Raw genomic sequence first — 24,345 nt, 5'->3', positions numbered from 1 at the left:
TAAATACTACAGGATTGGGTCCCTAATCAATACTTTAATAAATAACATCTACTTAGTTGGAACAATTGATTGCTAGGGAGCAGACTAAGTATAATGTATTTCTGTTAATCTAGTCAAAGGATAAATGTCATAGTTTATTTATAAGACACACCTGGCACTACTCAGAGGGTTGTAGATAGGATCCATCTTGACACGCATTTAACGCTGTATGTGCACAACGTCTTATTAAGGATGGATGGCGGGTACGTCAACATAACGTAGCTGGCTTTGTTTGTCGGCAAGCCCCGCTGTCACTGCTGCTCCCTCCGGGCTGCCAAAGCTCAGCTCCACAATTCCTTGGCAGAAAGGGCAGCTCCTGGGGCCCACCGCTCCCCAAGTTGAGGAGTGGGTGCAGAGCACAGCGTACCTCCTTGATGCACGGGCTCTGGGGGCACCATTTCATCTAACTCTGGTGTTTCTTGATTTCATCCAGTGGCCACTTCGTTACACCTAGTGATAGCCAGGCATGCCACAGAGGCTATTCTTGGGGATTATAGCCATACCCTGGTTTTGCTCTTATTAGGCTGTTTATTCTGCTGCACGGTTGTGCAGGAAAAGCCTCTTGGTATTTTAGGGTAGAAAATAGCCAGCAGAGAGTGCAAGAGGCACCTTCTGTGCAGTTACTCCATAGTTCACATCCCAGGCTCTAGACAAGGCACCTTGGTCCCCACCATGCCCTGGCTACAGTGCATCTGCTCCGATCTATTGTTCGAGAGCACCATCACTTCAATTCTCTTCCAATTACTTCTACTGTTTCTCCCCTTGGGGGTTTGTGTTCACAACCACGTTCTTTTGGGAGTAAGCGTGGGCCACCGATCTTCCCAACTAGTCTCAAAATACCTGTATTTTCAATAACGTTGTTAAATTGCAGACCGGAGGAGGACATGCCCAGCAGGATACTTGTATCCACACCGAGAATATGAAAAGAGCCTCCCTGCCCCGCTCCTCCGACGAGACACCCGGCAGCAGGGATGCAGAGGCTTCCCCCAGCGCCCTGCCTGGGGCCTTTCCTCCCCCCCCCCCCCCCCCCGCAACTTCCCATTCGGGGGTTGCGATATTTCGGTCAGAGACGCCCAGGCACAAGCTCACGACGCAGCTTCCCAGCAGGAGCTGTGTGCGCGCCTGTGCGTACACACACACACGCACACAGACACACACTTCTTTCGGCAGCCCCCAGTTCCGCACGGCGGTAATTTGCCCTTCAGACAATGCATAATTCAGCAGCCTTGAAGGCGGCCGGGGGGGCGGCCGGCGCCGCGAAAACGTGTCAAACTTGAGAAGCGAACGGCACCCCTGGAAAGGCGGCGGCACCGGCAGCGGCACCGCCCGCGCTCTCCCCGTGCCGCGGCGAGGGATGATGCGCCGAGGGCGCAGCAGGGCCGGGCTGCGCTCCCCGCCGGAGGCCGCCGCACCTGCTCCCGGAGGTGCGCAACGGGGCGCGGCGGGGCGCGGGGCGGGGCGGGGGCCGCGCTGCCGCCGAGCCGAGCGCGGCGGGAGCGGGGCCGGGGCGCGGCGGCGGCGGCGGCGGAGGGGGGCGGGAGGCGGGGAGGGGGCGGCGGCCTCCCGTCTCCGGGCGGGCCGTCCCGCTTCGCTCTCTCCTCCGCGCCGAGCATCGCCGGCGCGGAGCCGCGGCTGCGGCGCGCAGAGCGGCGGGCGGGAGCGGCGCGGAGGATGCGCTGAGCGCGGGGAGGCGGCGCGGCCGCGGCGCAGGTCAGTGGCGAGTTCCCCCTTCCCGGGCCCGTGCAGGGCTGCGCCCCCCGGTACCCCCCCGCAGCCCCCCGGCCGCTCCCCAACTTTTCCCCGCACCACTTCGGGAAAGTACCCAAACTTGCGGCGGGGCCGCGCTGGCGCCCCTCGTCCTGTGTCCGTCCCCTGGCGGCGCGCGGCGCGGCGCGACCCTCTCACCTCGGGGCTGCCCTCCTGGCCCGCGGCGGCGGGGCGAGCGGGCGGCGCCGTAATTAACAGTGCCGGTAATTGGGGGGGTGGAGGGGCAGGTGCCGCGCTCGGGGCCGGGTGCGGTGCGGGTTGCCCCGGGGCTGCGGCGCGTCCCCCCCCACCCCGCTCCGCTCCCTCCGCAGCCGGGCGGGGCCGGCCCAGCCCCACTCGGGCACGGGGCTTCGGGGGGCGCCGGCACCGGGACCCCAACTTCAGGTGAGGGATGGAGCCGGCGTCTCAGCCGGGCTGACTGCTCGCGGGTACGGGTCTGGCTTGGGTTTCTGTAACGAAAATAATGGGATCCAAAGCAAAGTTGTTGATAAATGCCGGCATCGCCCTAGACTGGAAATCCAGTTCACCCGGAGTTCAATCTATGTACAAGCAGGAGGGGGTGTTAAGGCACTTTCTCATTTCTGGAGTTGATCTGTAGGGAAACAGGGGTTTGCTTTAGGCGCTGTTCTCCCGTAGGTGCGCCTCTTGGCAAGTCCCGCGTTCCCCTGCCCCTGCCCGGTGATACTGGCAACTCAGACCTTGCAATGCCACCTTACATCTCACTCGACCCTTAAGAACGTACATATTCAAAACACGGCAAACATACAGCAAAGAATAATTTTGTACAAGTGCGTTAGCACCAGCGTCCTAGTGATGGGCGACTGGACAGCCCAGGCACCTTGCTGACATCTGGGATTCCCCAGTGTTGGCTGTGGAAGGAGCCAGGAACAATGTGATAGCCAGTCGTAGCTGCGTGGTTATTTTTTAAAGCTTTTTGAGGGGTTAGGAAAGCCCCTTATTATAATTGTATTATAATGTTGCTTTCTGTCTGTAGCTGACTTGTGTTGTGTGCAGATTAACATGCTTAAAAAAACCCAGAGATGCTTATTTTTTTATGTTACTTTTACCCTGAAATGCTTGTATTTTATTGCAAGATTTAAAAGTTGCAGCTCTTCAGAGAATAGGCTGCATATACAGTACCAGTGAGGGAGGATGAATGGTAAACCTGAACGGTCTCAGAAGTGAAAATCGGAAATGCAGTCGCTAAATCCATTTTGTTTATTAATGATGCTCACCATTTGATGAGAAAGCTATCCCCAGTTTATCCTGAGAAGATTTCATTTTGTCAGATGCCTGGCATCTCATCAGTTCCTTTCATGTCCCCGGGATTTTCTCTTTTCCAGGAGCAGGCCACAGCAGCTCTCTGTGTTGGGGATAACCGTTAAGCTCTTCTTTTGAATTCATGAGCTTCCAAATTAAACTTTTGCTGACACCTGCTACCTAGCCTGGTTGAGCAGAATGACAGTGTCACCCGGGCTACTGGAGCTCTGCCACTGAGCAAAGTAAATCGCAAACAAAAATAGGTGTAAAGTGCCTGGGGTAGGTCACACAGCGATTTGGGGGAGCTCTGGGAAACTGTGGCTACTGGAAATCTAATCAAAGTCTGCTTCTAACGGAGCAAACTTTCCAACAGCAATCACAGGCAGGAATTAAATCCATAGAGTAGATGGCAATGGAGATTAATAATCATCATCATCAATTAGCTGATGGAATCAAACACAACAAAATGGGGGTAAACAAAAACCTGGCTCCCCCTTCCCCTCGAATCTAGTCCCACCTTTATTTATCTGGTGCCAAGGATCTCTCCTAAGTGCTGGTTTCAAGTGCCAAAAAATTTAGCAGGTGTCATAACATAAGGTCAAGACTTAATTATTTATATGGAGACATCAATCATCATGTGGGGATGATTTATTTATAAATCACTAGAGCTGTAAAACGAGACAGTGAATTCTGATTTTCTCCTGCTCGCTCCTGAAGGGGACCAGGAAGGTCCGAGCTGTGGCCAAGTGACCTTTGGAGCCTGCGGAAGTTTCTCCCTGGCCCCACGTGGAGGAGGGTTTTGCTACGCCTTTTAAATCATGTAACCAAAATGTCACTGGGGAAATCTCATGCATATTTGCTACATCTCAGTAATGAACATTTACTGATTATGGATTATCTAGAGAATTTAGCTTTTTAAACATTATTCAAATTTTTATGTTTATGTAAGCTAATAAGACTGAGGAGATTCAGTAACTACTCTTTGCCTTATGGTATTTGAAAAGTATGTCCTTTGGGCTTAGCTCAGCATCTTCCAGAATCACTTTTAAAATACTAAAATAGAATTTTTCTGCCTGAAAAAAAAAAACCAACCCTATCTGTACTCAGTATAATGCTCTTTGCTCACAATTAATGCCAAAAATCAATTTGCTAACATGCTTTTTATGTTTCTGCTGATCACAAACAGGATGGCACAGTAAAAGCTTTTATTGCCATCTGATTAGTCCACAGTGGTGGTAAGTAAATAGCTTGGGCTAGTACAGCTGCAAGACTCCCATGCTGAACGCAGTAGGTACAGAGAAGAGCATGGGGTGCTGAGCACCAGGCATAATCCTGCTCTCAGAGTCATTCAAAGAAATTTTATCAACCATATGAGCAGAAGCAGGATCAGGCCCGTAGGTTTTCCGATAGCTGGACGAAGTAACGAAGGCGCAGTTGGGATGTTCCTGAACCTCCTCCTCCAGGTTTCTGATCAAGGATTAATTACGGTCAGGGATTCTTGAGATTTGTCCATTTATTTATCTGTTGATAGAAATGGTGCTGCTGATCTTATTTACATGATTGCGTTTCAGACAGGGAGGTGATTAACTTAGACTGAGTGAAACTGGTAAAAAAAAGGCAGAACACAAGAAGAGAGAGATGGAAAGGAAAGTTATAGTGAAAATGAGTAGAGCTAGGAGGAAAGGTTTCTTTTGCTCTCCTATCGTTACCTCATAAAACTCTGTGTAGCACAAACCCATAAGCTTTACCATTAAAAAGGACTATTCGAAGCATGAGGAGTATCCAGGGCAGCTCATGATCCCTCTGAACTTCATGGCAAGACTCCATTTTGGCAAGAGCAAGTCAATAAGCTCTCCCGCACATCCATTATACTGTTCCCACTGATCTTAAAAGAAGACCATTTATCACTGTATTTCAGTGACAGAAACTAAAATAATATTTCACTGGGTTTGTAAGAGGGTGTAAATTATGGGTAAAAGGATGGATGAGCTGGCAACGTCTTCAAAGAACAATTAAGACATTAAGAGTGTGGGAAAATATTTTTAGACGTTAACCAATCAGTGAGAAAATCAGAATTTAGGACCCGATTCAGTTATGAGATGTTCCTCGAGCACCCTCTGGATCTTGCCCAGAGCATGTGAAAAATGAAAGATTAATAGTATTTCTTGTAGGCAAGACCAGTCAGCTGCTTGTGTATTTTTTATGGTATACTGGGTACATTTATAGCATTTAGTAACGCCAGCAATGTTCAATATAAAGAGCAACAGATGAATGTATCGTGAAACAAGGCACTGGCAAGGCAGGTGGGAAATGATTTCCAAAATATTGCAGCAACCAGGCTGGGAGAAATGTAGTAAGATGGTAAACATAATATAATAGAACTAAGCGGCTTTAACCAAAGCCAGGGTTAAAGCCTCAGGTTGAGTCCCACCGATGCAAGATTGAGCCCTACCCACACGTTATGTAGAGGAGGAAAGCCAGGACTCACTGCTTGCAAACCCTGGCAAAGATGGCTTCCACGCCGCTCCATCCCCGTCGCATCAAAAGGCAAAAGTGACGATGAAATCACAGTTGAGTGCAAAGAGGTGAAAGGAGGGGAATGAAATTGTATTGGCTCGACTGCAAGAAACAAATAGCAGCTTTCCCTAATCAGACAGATGATGCCTAACTAGGGCACAAAGCGAACCACAAAGGAAGGTGGCAGATTTCACAAATTAGTCATGGCAAAAATGGTGAATTTCACAGCTTGAAGTGAATTCATGTTATAGGATGAAACAGCACAAAGTGATTAAGAGCTCTAACTGATAGAAGTAATAAGCATGTGAGCCTTAGTCATCACACAGCGGCCGACATTTCTCCCTGGCTTCAGCTGAGCCACAGGAGCAACACCTTCAGCCTCCTCCTGTTTCTGATGCTGAGTGGGAGCTGGTGGGGACAACCACAAACAAATGAGGTCCCACGGATGTTTATGGGAGTTTTCCGTCTCTGGGAGGCACAACCATGGCAGTTCAATGGGAGCTGGAAAAGCCACTCTGCAGGGAGACATCCTGCAGGCGCAGTCTCCACTCCCAGTGCCACCACTGAAACCTGGAGCCGTGGCTTCAGCGGTGGAGCACATGCCGTGAGAAGAGCACGTCAGGGGACAGCAGGGCCCTGTTTTTGCAGCACGACCCCATTGGTGAGGAGCAGAGCGTGAGGATGGCTGAAAAGGGTTGGAACAAGGGGGGACGCTGTTGCAGCACACCACCTGCCATGCTGGGGACAACCTTCCAGGTCTGGCAGTGCCACTTTTGGAGCCACTAGCTGCTGGCATGTGCCACCTCATGGTAACCATGCCACAGCATGCATCCCTAATAGTAAGCAACCATTAAACAGCCCATTCAATGGCTTTCTTCCGAAAGCCACCTAATTTCCATTCTTTCAGGGGATAAAAAACAATGTCACAAGCCTCTCTCACAGGTGCTGTTACATGACTTTTGCTGGCAAAACATTTCAATAGCTGCTACAGCACATTTTCAAGGAAAGCTCTGTGATTAGACTCTGGAACCTTACCCTACCATTTGTATCCCTGCTTAGACAAAGATAAAAATTCTGGAGAAAAATGTCACCGTTATATCTTAATTCTTTTGTTTCAATGTATGCTCTTCTATCATAGTTACTGAAAATCCATAGAGCAAAATACAAGCAAAGTGAGCTAATACCAACCAGGACGAGCCTCCTCCAGCAGCGTAAGCCTCATTCAAACTCTTCCCCTTCATGGCAGACTGTCGTCCAGCCTCCGCCAGTCCCCTGGCAGCGCACCCCAGAGCAGAGTGGCTTTGCAGGCTGCCAGGGCGGTTAACAAACCCCAGCGCTGGCAGACGGAGCTGAAACTGCAGCGGAGTCATGAACCCTTCAGAGAGCAGAGCGTGCCAGCTTTCCTGTTTATTGAGGGTGTTCCAGCATAGTCGGGTCCGCTCAGTGCAGCTGTATTAATATCACGCAGGGAGAGAGGAAGCTGTTGAGGTTGCCAGGACTGAAGCCATGGAGGAATGTAATGGGGCAGTGCCAGTTCCTTCAAATCCCACCTGGAAGTTATTAGCCATCCGCTGGAGGTGGCGGAGCACCTGCATCCCAGAATATCAAGCACGCATCATCTGCACAGAGCCCAGCTGAACCTCTGCTGGGCACCACGTGGTCACAGCTCCGCTCCTCCCGACCCAGAGCAAGCAGGAGAGGATTTTAAATTGTACATCGAAGAAACACCCTAAGAGGAATTGATCACTCTGGAATGAGGGTGGGAAAACAAAGTTTGAAAAGAATTAACATTTCTAAAGCATTTCTGAAGGAATGCCCTTGGGCTCCTGGTAGGGAACTAGAAAGGACTTTTAAAAAGGTGGGTGGGGGGAGAAGCCCTCTTCTCCTGAATTGATTTCAAAACTTGGCAGATTTAAGAAACCTTTCAGTAACATTTTGCGGATCGATGCTAATTTGATGCATCGGAGCTTAGCACTGTGCCAATTCACTGTCAAACTGATATTAACTAGGCGCTTTTTGAGCATGTTTATAGCTCAAGGTCCATTAAATATGCAGACCTGACAATTATTGCACCTCCCTTAAAATACTTAATTTGAAATGTGTATCACAGCATCCATAAATGGTCTTTCACTCTTCATCAGATAGAAGCCTCACTCACTCAGAGGTGCGAGTCTTTGCTCCAGGAGAAGGGGCTGGAGGTTGCGCCTGTGATGAAGACAGAAGGGAGGCAGGGGGGCTGATTTCTGTCTTCAGTGCTGCCAAAGAGCAGCACGACCATGAGAAAATCTCCTAGGGCCTGATCTTCCAACCCCCATTCATACAGTAACCAACCTCATGAAAGTCAGTTAATGTAAGTAAATGACACTCATTGAGAGAGCAGTAATTACTCATGTTGGCAAAGGTGGCAGGATCAGTTACATAAACTTTCCGAGTGGTTTTTAAACTTGAATGCCTGCAATCTGACGTCCACTTATAGCTAGGAGCTAAATAAAAGTTGCTTTATTTTTTAACAGTTGCTGATTTGAGCCAAAGCCACAGGAGATCCTGATTTTTAAATTTGGGTCCCTTTAATACCCGCACAGAAATAGTTTGAGAAATGTTGGTTTCTCGTTCTATTCAGTGTGCCCCTCAAATGCAAAAATGATCCCCTTCTGAGCTGGGAGAATCAAAGCAGTAGTTAGCTGGTGACATGTATATTTAGATGACTAACTTTAGGCACCTATGTTTGAATATTTGATTTAATATGCCTTCATTTTTATATCCTGAAATGGGGATACTACTTAGCTCAAAGAAGATCAATTAAATTTTCTGTTGCTTTTAAGTTCTTTAATGGAAGATGTTACATAAATAATTATTTAATATACTTGAACAGAGGTTTTTTTGCATGAGCTGCTTGATCCGCTTCAAGCATAAATCAGTATGAGCTGAATTAGTAAAATAAATTCAGAAATCTAAAGGGTGCATCAGAAGTTAGACTACTGCATAAGAAGGAATAAAAACCATGTTGCTCTTTCATTTCGCAAAAACCCCCAAAGACTGTTGTTTTGTAAACCTATGGACATCTCATTTCTTAGGGATCACAAAATCCATTTGTGAAAAGATCTACGAAATAAAGGAAGAAATTGTAAAAGTAGCATCCTGGTCAATAAAACCTATGAATCTGCAGGCACATACACGGGAGGATGCCGTGAATCTCTTCTTTGTGTTGCAGTTCAGAAAAGCAGTTATTTTCTTCATTTTAGCAGATGCCAAAGGCTCAGAGAAAGGAGTACTTGCAGAACGCCACCCTTCCTTTCTTGCGGCAGAAATGTATTTGCCTGGTTTCTCAAGTAAGAGAAGAGATAATCCTGTCCTAATCTGCAGTGACCGAAACCTTTTCATCTGGAGGTTATCACAGCATTGGGATATAAGACAGAGCATGACCAAGTATTATTTCAGCCTTGCATCTCTCACTCCAGAACTTAGTCCATCCAACACGGATTTCCACATCCACCAGTTCTAGGGAAAGTTCATTCCCTGCCATCTCTACGATGTTTTACAAATACTTAGATTCTTTCTTCCAGCTTTCCCTGAAAGTATACTTTAATACACTCACATCCAAAAAACCAACTCTCCAACTACAGAAGCTAATTTATTACTTTTCTGGCTTTTCTTCACAATAGCTATTCAGATCAGCCACGCCACATTGGTAGCGTTTCTTGCTAAGAGTACCTTCTCTGGTCGCAAAGCCCTACGACAGTGTTTTAAAGAATCAGTTATAACTTACTAGCAAAATAGTTCACATCTACTTATTAGTTACGGCTGTACAATCCATCTGAGGAAGCTGCTGTCCAATAAATTACTACTCTCATCTGCCTTTATGCAGCCCTCCCCAAACTCTCTAGCATCTCTTCACTGCTTTCCATCACCTAACTTAGTGCCAAGATGGAAGGATGGCAGCTATCTCAGCATGTAATGCCAGTTTTCTTCCTTTGGAGACAAGGGGGAGGGGATTTGCTTTCAAGCTGCCCCTTTTCCCACAGAGACCAACAATAGTATTATCTCACATCTTTAAATACGGGTCTCAGAGTTAACAGTGCGACAGCGAGATGCAGAGGTTTTACGTTTATGATACAGAAAATTTACATTGATCATTTCTTTTTTTGTATTTTTTCAACATTTAAAACCTAAAGTAACTTTTGCTTCCTTAAAATAATTAAACATTTTCTCATAAAAAACTATATTTTTTTAATGCTTTGGAGTAGCACTGCCCATATTGTTTTGTGTATGCTGCAACTTCTGGAGGACTCTGCATATCCCCACAGCATTAGATATTGTATATGCACGTAACACACGGGAGCCACTGCCCAAGGAGCCTATAGCTCATGTAAAGTTCTTCTAATTCTGCACCTTACACAGGAGGTCTACAGCACTGATGGCAAGTCTGTAATAGTATCTACAAGTAATAAATCATTGCATTTACCTGCATTTAACTACATTGCTATTAACCTCCGTTGCAGCATTTTTACTTCAAAATAGTAGAATCAGCTTGTTGTTCAACCTTTGGTTTACACTGGGAGAAATCTGAGCTTAGGTTAATGTCAGGAGTTTATCTGAGGTCTCTGTTATAATATCAGCATGTCGCTCGCACAGAAATTCATCTGGTTTTCATAAATATTTGATAGGGCTCTATCATCATCCTCATCATCATTTTGGGCTGGTTGGAAGAGCATCCCCCGCAATTGCAACCCATTTCTGAGTTGTCATGGAAAGTCAGTTGGTGATATTTCAATCTTATAACAAATTCCATTCAAATTCTGTCTGAAAGGGAGTTAAGGTTTCATCCTGCTGCTTAGAGAATGATACGCTAAATGCAGCTTCCCATGGGCTTGGCTGCAGTCCAGTGCTTTGTAATTTATAGTTCTCCTTCCCGATTCTGGCTGTGACCTTGGGACCTAACTCTGAAGTTCGCCCAGCCGCCTGCGCTCTTTGTAAAAATGCCATCCTGGAGTCCTTGACACCTTCCCACCCACCACATCACAGCAGCAGGGCAGCTCTCGGTAAATCAAGGGCAGCAGATCACCAGCGCTCCAGCACACGGGCAGGTGGGGAGCAGGGAGCCAAGGGGAGTGCTCATTTTCTCGCTTTCACTAATAGAAGCAAATCATAGAACATTGTTCTTAAATGACAGAAATTATTAGCTAACTTCAAAGCATGAAATGCATTTACAGAAGAGGTTTAAATTATATTAGCCAAAGGCATTTTCTGTAGAGACAGCCACAAAACAGCTCTAATTGGAGATCTCCAAACAGCTGTTGTGCCCTATGTATTTATATTGGAAAAATAACTTGAAAGATTATGTTAACATGTGATTTAAAAAAAAGAAGTTTTACCGTTATTACTGATCTTATTGATAGCATACTGGTGGTGCCTAAGATGCTTTACTGAGAAATGTGTGTGTCCATGGCCAGAGGAGCTGACAACCCAGATTGTAACATATGCCATTTTTAACAGAAAAATTGTGTAATTGAGAGAAGTTATTGCCCCTTGAAGATTACATTCATTATAGATTGTAACAGAGATATATCTTTAGAATGACGGTAGTTCCCTTCAGTTAAATAGCTATTCAGAAGTACGATTGTTTGAGCTTATGTATGTAACTGCGGATTGTTTTAACAGTTATTGAAGGAAAGCAACTTTGAGAAAGGTGCAGCAGGCCCATGCAGCTCTTTTGTTCCTTTATTCTTTCCAGATTTTTCAAGGACATACCTTCTGGAAATACTTGTTTGCACACACCTATCTGGATTCCTTAGGATGGGGAATACTTTTAGAATAAAAAAGGGTGACTTTTAAAATAATGATTTTAATAAGTCTTTTAGATTTGTTATTTCACCAGTAATTGTCAGGGATTTTCAGCACAGCAAATGATACAGATTTAGCTTTAAAACCAAAGAAAAGCAAAACTTTTCATTGTTTTTGGTCCTCAAAGTATTGCATCTGATATTTTTAGGGATTGGTATTTACCATAAACGAACCTTCTTTGTAACCCAGTTGTACCCTTGACTTTACACAGATCTCATTTGAAATGCTTCTTCTATTATCTGTTGTGAAGACATCAGAGAATCATTATGTTGAGTAGTTCTTTGTAAACTAGAAACCAACAAAACCAAGAAACTCCCTCTGCAAGATGCTCGTCACTAAGATACCACTGACAAAACATTCATCAGCTCTCTGGATCGGTCTAAAAAGTGGTGACCCTCAAGTGGAGAACTTCACCATAGATTCATTAGGCTTTTCTGCTTCACCAATAACACAACTAAAATTAAACTATTAAAATGGTACAAAATTGTTTCAGATACAATGTTGCTACTCCAGTGCTTTTTCTGGCCTAGCGTTAAAGACGCAGCAGGCTCACATTTAGTATCTCCTATTTACTTTTGCACAACGTGCTGCAGCTCTCGTTTTCCCCCCAGTCCTGCAAGCACTGGTAGCAGCTGCCGAGCAGTCACGCAGTGATGCTCCGTGGGTACTTCATCGTAAAGAAAGCACCGAGAGAGGGGTGTCATGCAAAAAGACGTCTCTTCTCTGGCAAGTTAGGGGCAATGCCCACAAGTGAGCTTTGTGGAAAGGCCCTTAGACAGCAGCAGTGCTGGGTGTGCAGATACCTTTGCTGTGGTTCCCCGAAAGGAAAGGGCAACAGGCAGTATTTATGGAAGGTTTCTATATAAGAGGTTCTTATGCTGTACACCGAGTATTTATTCTGGCAGTAGCTCTGTAATTGTGCTGTAAACCACCCTGGGTACTGGTTGCTGTGTACCCAAGAGTTTGACTAGATGCCAACCAACGGCGAGCTCCGTGATAATCATGTATCATTTTGCAGCAGGAGCCCCGGGCCCGTGGGTAGCAACAGCCTTCCTGCTTCCTCCCACGCTCCTCCGAGCAACCAAACCCCACCTCCAGGGTATCTTCTGGACTGTGAACTTGCTGCTGTTTATTATTAGCACACCTTATGAAGTGTGCTAGGCATCCGTTAGAAACACCTTTCTCTCACATGTTAGAGAATTAATATCAGCCTGTCCCAGACCTGGCTGACCCCATTCCCTTGCATTTGTAGGGCAAAGAGAAGTAGCGGGGAGAGCTTGCACAGTGGGGACCCACCATCAGAGCTCATAGGGTCCTACTCACTCGTTTCCTCCAGGAAAAGCCTTATCTTCAAAAAGTCCCACTCAGCCCTGGAAATCTCCTCATTCTTTCAATGGAGACCAGAGTTGGCTTTTGAGGTGCTCTGAGCAGAGGCAATGGTTTCTTCCAACTTTTCAGTGTTGCAGAGAGGTTTTTATATGATTATTGGTATTATTCATGCAAACCTCCAGCTCCTCATCCTTAAATGACTTTGCAATTTCCTTCTATAATCCGTCACATCAGCAGCCCTCTTGGCTGGACTTGCCTTAGTAACAACTACTCCTTCTTCATGCAGTTCTCCTGACACCTCTGTCAGCGGGACAGAAAGCCAAACTCGGTAAGAGGGGACGACATGGAATTCGTCCACGTTTGGATGGGAAGGGGGTGGGGTGCATGATGGATAAAGGAAATACTAAGAGAGAGCAACAGAGGAAGCAGCTGGGCTGGTTCAAAGAAACAGCTCTGCCTTGTAGTTCCATGTAGCGCTATATGACATTACCTGGAGCATAGCCTGTGAGACCAAGACTGTCAATCTGATCTGGCTCGTGCGTGTCTGATTAAAGCTTCTCTCTCTTTTTTCCAGTGATATGCCATCTCACTGGCTGCATAAACCTGGCAGTTATGCTACACTGGGCACTTTCCCTGTTCGGCTATTAAACTGCCCTGTTGCTTGCTTTCTTTTGTCAGGGCTTCTTTCCCCCCCCTAATATCTCACCTAAACTTTTTCTTTCTTAGCTTCAGGCCATTGCTCCCTGGCCTACAATTTTCTGAGACTGTGAATAATTCCCTCCCTTCATTTCTATTGTTACCTTGAAGGTATTTATAGACTGTGATCATGTTCCCCCTGAGCCATCTCTTTCACTGGACTCTATGAATTTAGCTTTCTCAGCCTCTTCACATGTTATGTTCTCTAATCCATGTATCATTGCCCTCCTTTGTTTTCATCTTCTTCTTTTGAAGGTTGGTTACTAGAAATACACAGCATCATGGTTTTACGTGGCCGTTATTTATATCGATTTACATGCACTTCCCCCAGTTAGCTGTATTTTCTTACCCAGCGGGGCTATTTTTGTTTGCTTTATGAAATTATCTCTCTCCTCTCCAAATTTAATTTTGCAAATGAAAATATACCAAATAACTCTCCATTTTGCTGCCAAGGTATCAACAGAAGGCAGTAAGGCTAAAGGAGGCAACAGACCATAAAGACTCCTAAGGTCAATTTTTGTTTGCTGCAAAAACCTTGCCTGAGTTAGGTGCAGCCTCCTGCATAGGGCAGCTGCTCGCATGGGAGGAAGGACTGGCCTCAGGATTATTCCTGTGCCCTGTGTAAGGACCTCTTTGTCTGCCATTTTGGAGAGTAAAATCAGCTACCTGCCCCCAGCCATTCAGTTTCTCCATTTAGCATGGTTTCCGCCATTTTATCACTGAAATATGAATTTCTGTCCTATGGAAAATTCTAATTTTGGTTTCTTTTAAGATTAAAAAAAATTTCAGTTTTAAAACTTGTCATGAAATACAAAAATTCTTGGGAAGGAAATTCAGTTTTGGGAAAGTAGAAATGCTCCATCCAGATGGTTTTTATCTAACCTGGGTACTACGATGTGGCTGTACTGACATATCTCCCCTTGTAACCTCTCAGCTCAGCTCATCAGCTCAGTGCCCCACAGGAGCTGCAGGTCCCAGTCCACCCTGCCCCAAGCTGTCCCCAGCAAACCCCACGGCTCAGCCGGGCGCTGGGCTCCACCATGCAACACTGCCTTTTTTCAGCTTGCTGCTTTTTCTAAAGTTTATAACAAATCTACAAATGACAAATATAAAAAGCAAAAAGCCTCAGGAAAAGGTTGTACCATGTCATGGAAAAGGAGACCATGCCTGGGAGTGAGACCTTTGTATGGGGAAAGAATTACAGCTCCCCCAGAGCAGCAGGAAGGTTGAGATGAAGGGAAAGTTTGAACCTAAATTTGTAAAATTAGGCCATATTAAGATTTCTTACAAAGTCATAGTACTGGAAGATGGAAAAAAATTCCTACAGTGTAGCATGTGTGGCTCTGTGGATGTGCCCAGGATTAGATTTCTGCACATCTCCCATTCACTCTGATGCCTGTGTAGAACCTGACACTAATGATGTCCCTTGTAAGACAGAAAAATCTATCAAACTAACCAGTACTTCTCCAGCTTCTTCCTTGTACTTCCCCATCACTGTACCAGTCCTTTGGTTTTACTTAGTTCTTTATTGTTCGAAACAACTGTCTCTTTTTGTCCTGGGCTTGTACTGGATTTGCAATTAGGGTCTCAGTTCCAAAAAATTATGAGGAAAAAAAATACCTGTAATAATAATATTGTATTTAAAATAACTAATTCTTAGTTCTACATTGGTTTATTGAAAAAAAACCCTCCAATAACTAACAGCAGCAATGCGTATGAGGACTGCTGTCATAAAGGACACGACAAACTGTCTAAGAGATCTCCTGTCTTCATACTGTATAAATATTTATTCTTAGCAATACTGCCAATTTTACTAGCACTTCACCTCACTCTGTTTCAGCAGAGCCATGACAGGCTTCATACAACAATATGAAGTGGACAACTAACATCTGCAGGGCTTGTTCCTGTGAGAAGAATTGAAGTCCCTGAGTAATTTTTCTGTTCAGTGGTTGAACCAAAATTAGTGGGGGGAAGAATTGCTTCAGGTATGTCCAAAAGACAAGTGAGTGTTTCATTTTTATCACTGAAACAGAAATCTTCAAAATTAAAAACAATTTCCAATACAAAGATCTTTTTTTGCTTACAAGTATCAAAATAAAACATTTGGGGTTTTTTTTTAAGTTTAGAGTAATTTGTAAGATGTTTAGTCAGTTGCCACCCTCATTTAAAAAAAAAAAAAAACAACAAACAAAAAACCAAAACAACACACAGTTCAGTTTACAAACACTTTGTAAGTCAAACATCCCAGCAAGCTTTAGCAAGAATTACAAGAAGTTATAATCTCCTGCCTTTCAGGGAATCAGTGTTTTTAATGGACACCAAAATGCACTCTGGAAATAGGCTGCTGCTTCTGTCTTTTAGTTAATTATTAAATTCAAAATGTTTGAAATATGCATTGTAAGATGACTTTATTTTAATTTTCCCAGCAGAGACATTGACAGCTCCTGGATGATACTGCACCGAACTGTCCTCTTTAATGACATTTTCTTTTTAATAATCATTGATCCACACAAATTTGTCAGTTCCTAAACAGGAGCTCATCACTCACGTTGCTTGTGAGAGCTCTGTCAAGGGCTGAGCATGGCACAGAGGATCTCCGGCTATGCAAGTTTACCGTGTAATCACATGATAGGTTGGATATGATTTGGATTCTAATTTTTTGTGGCTGTTCTAAATACAACAATGTACCAAAATACCACGTCTTTTGTCCCTGTGCACTGACAGCATTCAGAAAGGAAAGGTAAAATCCTGTGATGAAACATAAGCAAAATAAACTAATTTGGAAAGCAGTATTTCCTGTCTGTCCCCAAGAACAAGAACCTCTTATCTCCATCTCCACCCTGTTTGGACCAAAATATTACCTTTTTCTTAATTTATTGTTTAAAAGATTGGCCAGCCCAGCCCAGTTCTTCATGCAATAGGAACACAAAGGTCTTTGTCATCCTTCAGCAGATGACAGGGATGGCTTAGCCTGGGCAAGCTGGAGCAGAAGCACAGACTGCGCCCCCAGCGCAAGCCCTGGTCCGAAACGCGGAGAACAGGCTGTGCTTTTTGCTTATTGAGCAGAAAGGGCTGCCTCGTGAAAGGCGGGGATGAAAGAGGGCAGGGAGAGTCTGAGGAGCGCACGGTCCGTGGTAAGACACTGATCCATTAATTGGTTTTGCTTTTCCTGACCTCCTGTCAATGGACATTGCTCTCAGCGCAGTCAGTCTTGTATCCCCTCCCAGACACCACACTAACTGCAAAATATACAAAATAAAATCAGGTAAAGACAGCACAACGTGCACTAAAGGCAAGAAAAGAGGGATCTGGGCTGTCCAGAGGCTCTGGTGAGGCAACAGATATGAGGCAAAGCAGGGAAAAGCGAGCCAGAGGAAGGTGTAAATTTGAGAGCAAGAGCTGAGACTTGAATGCAGGAGTGAGGAGGAGCGAGACGAGCTGAAAGGAGACCTGCCATCCATGCCCCAAGGGATTCATGGAGTGGAGAACAGGACACTGCCCAGCCATGAAAGTCTCCTTTCAAGGAGACTAAGGAGGACAGGGGAACAGTTTGCAGCAATTCCCAGTGGCAGGGACAGGGTATTTGATGAGTCTCCCACAGCCTGCACCTTGGATCAGTCAAAGCATGGCAAAGCCTTGCTTTTCCCGCTCACTGCCCTAGGTCTTGTCCTAGAGTCACCTTGAACATTATAAAGGAAACACCTGCTGGAAATTAAATTGTAACCTGTGGTGTAAGAGCACACGTGAAGCCCTGAAAAAACATTGCTGACATTACAAAATCATGTCTTAGAGGGTCTGGTGCTAAGGAGCAACTGTAGCTTCCAGCTGTTGTACAGAGCCTTGTGGGGCATAATCCTCTTTACAACTTTAGGAAGAAAAGAGATCAACGCTGTAGTGTGACTTCTTTCCTGAGTCCTATAGGGAGAAGAGATGGGGAAGAAAAGGACTCCCAGTCCTTAACCAGAGAATCCCCTGGATGAGGGGGGGGAGAGTCCTTCAGGATCCTCCTAGAGACCACTACTGCATTTATTCCTTTTCCAGCGATTCCCAACAATCTTCACAGATTACCACCCCCTTAGGACAGTACTGTTCGCGGACACATAATGCTCTGTTTTCTCCTGTTCCTTCCCTCAGCATCTCCCCTGAGCTGGTATCCCTGGGCAGGAGGAAGGTTTACAGTTCTTCCCCCCTTTTCATCTTGGAAGCTGTACACTGATCTCATTCTCTGCTGCTACATAAACAGTAAACCAGGCACCCGAGCATGGTTTATCTTAGTAATATTCCATTTCTCTGTCAGACTTCAGGTCAGGTGGTAATTTTGGGTGAGGTATCGTCTGCAAAGACAACAAATGCAAGAAACAATCTTTCTCCTAGCAAAGGATAAACTAGATGACCCAAGTGATTTTCTCTGTCACTACTATCTATGTTTTTATTACGGAATAAACTGCTGGACAAGGAGAAGGATTTAACGCTTTGACTGTAGTGATGGATACTACCAAAAAGCTCAACTTAGTTCATCTCCTCACTGCCTTGTAAGGGGCGGTATGTGTCCAGCAAAATAATGGTATTTCTCTTCTGTGCAGAGATGATCTGTAGAGCGTAACATATTCCCCCTGAAGGGTATCATGGATTGCAAAGATGCTTGGCTTGGATGGCTCAGGTGTGGAATATCTGTATGAACTTAAGAGGCAAATTTTGGCTTTCTTTCCTTATCTTCAGTCTTTCTGAGACATATTTCAGTCTGGAACGAATTCTTAGAACTTGTGTACTGTCTATACAGCTCTAGAAACGCTGAAGTAGGGAAAGGAGAGTTCAGGGGAAATGCATGGGTTATAGCATTTCCCTTCCACAGAAGCCTGAGGACTACCTCAAGCCTGAAGCACATTCATAGGCTGCTTATTACCAGTCTCAGGACAGGAAGAAAGTTGGAGTCCTAATGCCAGCAGAAAACTCTTCCACCAAGCAGTCTGTTATTAAGATCCTATTCATTATATGGTAAAGGTCTTACAGGTCAGTCCGTTGTTTTACTTTTCAAACGAGAATACCATTGTCCAGCTCTTACCAACAGCAAACTACCAGCCCTCAGCCTTGTATATTTGCTTTTCTAGGCAACTGAAGAAAGAAACATTTCTGAGTGGGTTTAACAAAGGGAACCAAAGATAATTATGTTTACAGTTTATAAATGTGAAGGTGACTCATGGATGTTTATACTGCCCAGACTGAGAAATGTTGTTAAAGGGAACAAGACATCTTGATCCTACAGCATCCTTTTTCTGTGAAGTGAAATTCCATAGTACCAGAGGGTGAATAGAATTGACGGGCTAACAGCAGAAGAAAACTATTAAGAAATTCTTGAATATTATTTTCCTGCCTCTTTCCTCTTCTTCTTTCTTTTTTTTGTTTACCAGATAGAGAAATGCTTCACTTAAAACTCCATTGTAGTCAGTGAGTGTCTCTAGCTGACACTGGATAACATTGTCATTATGATTTAGGGTTTCACTGATCGTGCTTTATTATTTTTGTATTTTGCAGATGGTTTTAACTCTCATTTTATGTGTTCATCAAATTGTTTAAAGTGAAGGGGCTCTCAGTCTCCATTGCCATACTAAAAGGAAATAGAGGAGAGCTTGCTGTTATTACCATGCAAGCTAGACAGTCTGAACAGTGTCTTTCAGCCAGATGTAAATCCACAATTATAAATCACCATGGGAAGGGGAATGGCAATCACTGCATTTTGATTTATTGCCACAATACTGACCAGAATAGGTGTATTTTCTATGTCTTTATGCAGTGTATTTTCTATGTCTGTATGCAGTAAACATATCTCCTCAAAGCACCATTTGTGCTAGAAGTCAAAAGAGTATCTCTGAATAAGAACTACTCACAGAAGAAAGAAGAGATAGTGCCAGGCTTATGCACAGCAGAGGGATAAAAAAATCTGCTGCGTGGCATAACTGTGTAGGACTGTATAATTTCTACAGATTGGGATGTACAGCATGTGTAGTTGTGTTCACATAATGCATAAATAGTTCCCCCTGCTTCAAAGAGAAGGGCTGTCTTGGGAGCTACGGGGCAATCAGAGTTTTAGTTCCTACTTTTCCATAGACTTCTGTGGTATTTTCTGCAAGTCATTTCATTGCGCCTAAATTTCTTCATCTGTAAAATAAATCCTTCAAATACAATTGGATCAGCTTCATACAGCAAATTACATCTGATGCTGAATCATGCCTTTTATCTCTCTATCTGTCTGCTTATTTTTATTGTGAGCTCCTCAGGGCAAAGACTATCACTTGAAGTCTCATATATAATAAAAGTGTCTTTAGCACCGCAGATCCCATTCTCAGGGACTGGAAGCTTACTGTAATAAAAATAAACAAATGTGATCAGCCACTGGAATTAAAATAAAGCATCCAAACCAAAGAAAATCTATACTTATGACCCTCTCTCATGAATATACTGGCCCCCAAAACAGATAAACTGTTTAGGTGCATCCCTGGACAGATGTAAAACACTGGCTACACTTCAGCCTTTGGCCAATTGGAAGTGTTAAGAAAAGCTTTCTTGCCACAGCAGAGCCATTCAGGAATAAAATAACGAAGACCGCGGGCTAGGAAACGGGGTACTCAATAGTTCAATGACCTTAACAAGAGACTGGAAAGGAACAGTAATATTCCTGAACCCCTGTTTTCAATTGTAGGAACAGGTTGGCTAGTCTAAACATACCCAAGCTGGAGAAAAATCTAAAAAGGGATTTTTCTGGTGATATAGACACATGGCAGGGGGTATCTGGAAAAGAGAGCCGAGAACACAAACAGGTCTGCCTGTTCCTAGAGCCAGGGCTACCAGCCAGTTTTTGTGGCATGCCCACGTAGCATGGAAAGACTCGTTAAAGGAGTGCTTTCTTAGAAGACAGAAGCTAAAATCTTGTTCTTACTGAAAATGTCATCTGATACAGACACAGAATAGAGATACAACCCGAATAGAAATATGACAGGGATTTGGTCTGCTGAGCAGTTTCAGAGCATGTTTACCATACTTCACCTGGTCAAAAACCTGAAGAATGGCAAAGATGGAAATATTTTCTTTTTTAATGCCTAGATTTGATAGCTATGAGCATTAATTACAAATAAATACAGAGGAGATAATAGGCTTATTAGGCTATAGAAACACTCTCGAAAACTGCGGGAGGAGGTGCTGGATCGTTGAGGTCACTCCCTTCAGTTTAAGCATGAGCTTTTTGCTCAGACAAAACTTAATGTCTCCCACCAGAGTTTGGTTGCAAGTCCTGAGCCCAGGGTTGTGCCCTAATGATAGGTTCATGATACATTGCTCGTTATTTTTCATGCATATTAAACTCATTTTGTTCACCGAAGAGGTCTCTGGGGTCAGCAAACGCCTCATGATGCTCATTCCCTTTAATGGCATTAACACCTTATGTGGCAGTCATTTCTGCATTTTTGCTTGCTGTGCCTACATTTTAAAGAACATTATTTTCTTCCAGAAAAACATTTCAGTTCTTGCAATCAGTGCTCGTTTTTGTAAATTAAGGAATGAATTGTGCCAAATTGTTCTCCTCTTTTTCTCTCTTCCAGGGTTATTTGCAATGTAGCTTATGCTACTGTCTGTGTATCTACTGTGTGCTTTACAGCAAAATGAAATCATTACACACAACACAAATTACTAGACCTCTTTCATAATCACACACTCTTAATTGGCATGTAAGCACTAAGATCACTGTAATACATGCAGTAAAATGTCTCTGACTCATTTTTTTCTCCCAGGTTTAAAGGTCAACGAGAATATTTTTCTTTAATTTGACAGGCACACAAGAAATAATGCAAGACTCATTTATGGTCAGGTAATGCACAAAGAAATCTATAAATCAAGCGAAGGGGAATATTAGATCATGCTCATATCTGAACCCATCTGGCTTAGTTCACGAAAGAATCAATATGAGGCAGAGAGCTCAGTATTACTTGTGATTTATGCTCTTGCATCTAAGGGGAGAAACATTTGCAATTTTTAAGTCACTTCATCTGAAACAAAAGGATATGAAAAAGAAACTACAGTTGCCTATTACAACATATGCATTAGGTAAGTAATCTGATGACAGATTATAGCTGCTGGAGGAAGGGATGGTTCATTCCATTTAATGACTCAGCACATGGTTTTAGTATTTTGATCTTCCTCCCCCCAAGGTGTATCAGTACAGAGCTGTTAAGAAATAAACTTAGCCAGATTTCCATGTGTTTGATTTTTGTAGCTGAACTGCAATTGATAGTTCTCAGGCACAGTACTGTTAGAAAATGTAGCATATTGTAACATACATAACATACAGCTTTTCTTCACTGTCTTCTTTTAAATACTACTTTCACCAATAAACCCCACACCTAAAAACGTATTGTGGCCAAATATTAATCCTACCCCATACCATATTACACATGTAAGCTTTTGATCCTTTTGTGAACATCCAGGATTTACATAAAAGCTTTCTACCTATACAGTACATCTCTCAACTAAATAAAATCTCCAGTTGGCCTTAAGCTCTGCCTCCCCAAGAGGCAGGATGAAAAGTGTCAGACTGCGTTGCAGTACGCTGTGTGAATGCACAGGGATGGGAGGCAGAGGAGGAGCGAGAGGTTTCACAAAGCAATTAGAGTATGAAAAACAGATATTGCAGTGATGGGTGCCATAACAGTATCAGGGGAACTGGGGCAAGTAAAACATCCATTTCAGCTACAGTAATTTGTTTTACATACAGTGCTAATATCCTTCATACAAATACCAAATGCAGCTTAATTTAAATCTAGAAAGGCATTTAGACTAAAGGGAGAGCCTGACATATTTTTGTCCCAGCTAATGTGTACAAGTAGAATCAATAGTTTTCCCAGTATATGTTGATAAATTATTACATCAGACATTATCGATCCAGCCAAAGAAGAAGGAGGTCAAAATAATGGAAATCAGATGGTTGTGATTAGAAATGCTTGGGATATTCATTTGGAAAAGGCTGATAACTAAAATGGTCTATGGGCTTTACACTTATTGATTTAATAAATAGAATAAGCCTTGCTGATCCAAAACAAGGTTACTTGTATAGGTATTTCAGAGGGTTGTGCTACTAAAAGCCAGTCTATATGTCTTCTGTATGTGTGTGAATTATATTTTAGTTCAGCACACTGAAAGCATTCATTTTAAACATCTGTTCCTTTCAGCCACAATTTTCTACTGCATTGTGCTGATGAGAACCCTTAGACTTCATTCTAGTAGTAGGCTTAGTACTCTTTCAAGTATTTATTTAAAAGGTTTTCATATGTATGTGTCATTATTAATAATGAATACATTCATTAATTTACACATGCTTTACAAACACTGGGCAGGATCCAAACGCCTCCCATGTGAGGAGTGATGTGTTGGGGCTATGCTATTGATTCCTTCTTGGGTATATCGTTTTAGCAGAGAATAACACATCAGTGTTGCACCTTTCAACCCAAAAGATTCCAAAATGTTTTCCAAACTGAAGAGGGCAGTGTGCCTGCTAGCAGAGATCACATCATCCATCCTAGCAAGGCACAACCTTTGAGGCATTGTATGGCAATAGCCTGGCAACGCAAAGCACTTGGGAGCTGCACAGGCAGGGAGCAGAGACTGCCATATCACTCACTACACAAAATAGAGAGAAGAGGAGGTAGAATGTGATTTACCTGAGTGGGACACAGTCAGGATAAAAAATCCACAGCTTTCTCTCCCCTTGTCTTCATACCACTGGAGTCTCTTCTATTTTAGGAGTCCCACTTGTCTCTTTGTTTCTTCCCTCACTAGCTTTACTATCCAGGTACTATTCCCCTAACTGGGGCTCAGTTTCCCTTTTGCAATCTCAGCCTTCTACTTCCATGCTTTTGCTGTTAACATGGTCTCCAGCTGGCTCTTCTCCATGACACTCCCGCATCATACATCCTCCAGCCAGCAGACCCCTACTTGCCCTTCCAGTCTCCTCTGGGATGAGCTAGCCCCTTTTGCAGTGCCACTCACCAGCACCAGGCATACCCCCTTCCTGCTCTCTCTGCTGCTGTCTCTACCTTACAGCCTCAGCAAGTAAATAAGGGGGACTAGCAACAGAGGGGGTGCAGCAAAGACAAGAAAGCAGCTTTACCCCTCTCCCTGCAAGGACTTTGAGTGCTCTTGATAAGAGCAATACCTACCAGCTGGGGCTTGTAAGGACAGAGTGGACCAGAATCTGTTTCACCTGTTCTCTCACGGACGGCATTTTTCCTGGTACCCATAGGAGCAGGCTGGAGCACTGCCTCTCGGAAGGGTAATTTAACTGAGTGTATAATGCAAGTATTATTACCATAGCCCTGAATTACAAAAGAGATAGCAGAGCTCCACTGCATCTCTGGGAAAGGGTGGGGGTTGGTCATGTCTCATCAGTTTCAAAAGTGCTTCTAAAATATGGTAACACAGGAAATGTGTATGTGCAGATACGGCTCACTGAAAGTCAAAAATTCTTACCCCATTTTCTTTCCACGCTTGGGATTTTTCCAAAGTTTCTCTCGAGCATGAGAAACCAAATATGCTTTCCTTAAGGTCTTTAGAAATTCCTTGCTCTGGTTCTGGTGTAATGAATACCAACTGACTGTTGAGTTGACAGTAGTTACAAAGCCTGGGCCACATGGGACAGCAGTATAGTGTGAAAAATGAAAACATCCATATGTACTTCTCATTTGCTGTGAGTAGAAGGTGATCCTGAAAATGAATTCTATATTTCTTCCCAATCATCTTTCACCATGGCCAATGCCTAAAATGCTGTGTGTTTTCCCTTGCCAGCAGCACGTCTAGCAGTCACAGCAGCTGCATAGGAGTTATATTACCAGAGTGACAAAAGTCATCTTCCAG

At 44.0% G+C, this 24,345-nt stretch overlaps 1 protein-coding gene across 1 annotated transcript in view; it reads left to right on the top strand.

The window, feature by feature from the left end:
* Positions 1-1,687: 1,687 nt before the first annotated feature.
* The window catches only part of CHST8 (carbohydrate sulfotransferase 8), a 189,918-nt gene continuing 167,260 nt past the window's right edge, over positions 1,688-24,345 (top strand). Inside the window, exon 1 of the mRNA XM_050904059.1 lies at positions 1,688-1,749. The gene's annotated coding sequence lies outside the window, so the exon portion shown is untranslated. The remainder of the gene's footprint in view (positions 1,750-24,345) is intronic.

Source organism: Gymnogyps californianus, chromosome 12 (genome assembly GCF_018139145.2).
Source record: "Gymnogyps californianus isolate 813 chromosome 12, ASM1813914v2, whole genome shotgun sequence".
Taxonomy (NCBI): Eukaryota; Metazoa; Chordata; class Aves; order Accipitriformes; family Cathartidae; genus Gymnogyps; species Gymnogyps californianus.
Note: the sequence above shows the minus strand (reverse complement) of the source record. Positions and strands in the feature narration are given on the sequence as shown.